Raw genomic sequence first — 2839 nt, 5'->3', positions numbered from 1 at the left:
GTCATTTTAATCTTTTCAATCCGTGTTACTAGTTACTTCCCATTTCAAACTTGGAAATAACAAAGGGAAACAATTCACATTCTGTTTTCTTAAACTATTTAAAACATATAGATACATGAAATGATACACAATAAAACAAACTGTCATTCTTTAATATTTTATTTAGTTTACGTTTTGCACGTTTTATAAGATTATTTTAATAATTTAAATTTATTATGAAGGACAGAATGATTATTAGATCCTAATTTACATATAAACCCATTAGCTAACGTAAACAGTGAATCGTATATTAAATTATATATGTGAATTAAGATTCCAATGGGTACGTTAGACCTCTGACATTTTTTGTGATTTTTATTCCTAAATATTTTTTAGTATAAAAAAAAAAAAGTTTTTGATATAAAATAAATTCACACCTCAGTATCAATTTTAGATTAGTGCTTGTAAATCTACATTGAATAACAGAAAACATTTATTGAATACAATGCCTACAGGAGGGGAAGGTGTTACAGTATGGTATCAATGAGAAGTTGCTATTCCTTCAAAATCCCGTGTCTGTCATAACATAACAGATGAAATAATGCACTCCTGTAAAGAAGAGATGAGCAAAATTAAAGTTGGAGTTGCAAATATTCACATAAAACATACTTCAGCAAGTATAATTTTAAATGAGAATTATGATCCAACAGTTTTATCTGACATGGAAATGGTTTTAAATAAGCTTGCACCTGAGAACTGGAACTACAAGCATTCATTAGAAGGCCCAGATGACATGCCAGCTCATGCTAAAGCAGCCCTGTTAGGAAGCAGTGTTAGTATTCCAATTACAGATGGAAAATTCAATTTAGGAACGTGGCAGGGTGTTTGGTTATGTGAACACAGAGATCATGGTGGATCAAGAAAACTGGTAGTGACAATGAATGGTCTAAAAAAATAAGCTATACTAAGCTTAAAAAAGGAATAACTAAAAATAATTAAAGCTTTTGCCAACTGTTTTGTTTTTAAAACCTGAAAGTTGCTTTTAAATTGCATACTATTGTGCAATGAAAGCACCATTAACTATTTAAAAGTAATTTAGCATTTAGCTAATATTGGCGGAAAAAATTGTCTTTTTAGAAGAAAAGGTTAGCTGCATGCCAAAATGAAACTTATTAAAGTATGTGTGAAAACTTTTGTTTTAATCTAGAATAAAAAATTATTTAAATCAAAAAAAAAAAAAAAAATATTCCTAAATATTTTTTAGTCTGCTTGGAAATTCTGTTTTTTTTTTTTTTATTTTTTTTTTTTTTTTTTTTTTTTTTTTTTGGAAATTCTGTTTTGTATGAAAAACGTAGAATGTTGTATTAGTGCTATTAGCTAACTGGAAATTCTCATGTTTATGATAAAAATATTTATTTACTAAAATACTGTTAAGGAATTGGTGAATTGTCACATTACTTGACTGTTAATATATTTAAATATTAGGAATTGAAACAAGAATAAATAACAAACAAAATTGTATAGATTTATTTTTGCGAATTTATTACAAGATAACTTTAGAATGATAGTTTTTTCCTGCTTTATAATAAATTTCTTGTAAAACAAAAGGTTATTGGAAAGTTTTTCTGAGTTACTTAGACTTATTCACGTATGTACAGTTTTTGTTTTACTGCTTATTAGGATCTCTATCATTGTGCTTAAAGGTCATAATTTTGTTGTAGGCCTACTTGTTTAGTATCAATATGATCAACCTTAATAAAGCACTTTGATCCAAAAAAAAAAATTATTCTACAATAAAATTGGAAGGATAGAGAGAAGATTAGCATGTCCCTCGCGCAGAAATAACACGCAGAATCGTGAAACGTATCAAAATTTATTTATCTAAAAAAAAAAAAAGCACTTATAATTTATCATGAGTTGGCTTTTACTTTCTCGTATATACGAAGTACTAGGCATGCTGCCCAGCTTCGCTTAGGCTTTCGAAAACATTGAGAATTTGAATGCTTAATTAATTCGCCCGAAGGTCGGTCTACGACCTCAAGAGTTATGAAGAGGTTCCTCCGTGGACATTTTTTTTCGATTTATAGCTCATATAAGGTACCGGTCAGTCGAGGTCAGTTTTGACCCCCACATCGTAGACTTTTCGGCCAACCGGCCCCCGTGTTCTGTCGCACCAAGGCAAGATCATGCCAAATTTGAAGCGCCTGCGGCGCCGGGAAGTGCCCTATCGGACACCCGACAATCTAGATCTAGATCTAGATTCCTAAAAGAATTTTTTTTTAAAGTTTAGCCCGAGCATAATAAAAAAGAATACATTAACCAAGTTGACTTGCTGTGTCTCGAACCCGCACCACCTGCGTGGTTTAATGTACACTAACATCTCCGCTATTTAGGCACCTTACAATATACGGAGAATGAAACACGTATTTTAAAATCTTAACTTACGCGAATATGCCTATTCTTTCAAATTAATTTTTTTATCCCAAATTAGCCAGTTCCAAACAAAGATTTTGTATAAAATAAATAAGTCTTGAAATAGTTTAGTCCTAATATAGAAATTTATTTTTGGAATTGATTTTAGAGAAGTTAGAGTCTAAATCTAGATCTTAGCGTCTACGTCTAGATCTAGTTATTGCGTAGATTTTTATTTAGATTTAGTCTAGATCTAGAATCTTTAGATCTAGAATCCAAATACATAAAATAAATTTTATGAGTTTGGGCCGGAAAAATTGTATTGTATACATTTCATAGTGTACGTAGATCTAAATCAAATTTGAATGAAATAGTTCATTTCTTTTCATTCTAAACACGGCAGATGACGTCATTAGTTAATGTATAAGCAATAGTGACGTCACAGTTT

At 30.3% G+C, this 2839-nt stretch overlaps 1 non-coding gene across 1 annotated transcript; it reads left to right on the top strand.

Annotated features, from left to right (window-relative positions):
- Positions 1-1752: 1752 nt before the first annotated feature.
- Positions 1753-1855, top strand: LOC131950788 (U6 spliceosomal RNA). The gene has a single exon (XR_009388336.1). It is a non-coding gene; the product is annotated as a U6 spliceosomal RNA (small nuclear RNA).
- The last annotated feature ends 984 nt before the right edge of the window (positions 1856-2839 follow it).

The sequence above is a fragment of the Physella acuta genome, unplaced genomic scaffold, assembly GCF_028476545.2.
Source record: "Physella acuta isolate Inbredline_101_S28 unplaced genomic scaffold, ASM2847654v3 ptg000778l, whole genome shotgun sequence".
NCBI classification, from domain to species: Eukaryota; Metazoa; Mollusca; class Gastropoda; family Physidae; genus Physella; species Physella acuta.
This window is presented reverse-complemented; position numbering and strand designations above follow the sequence as displayed.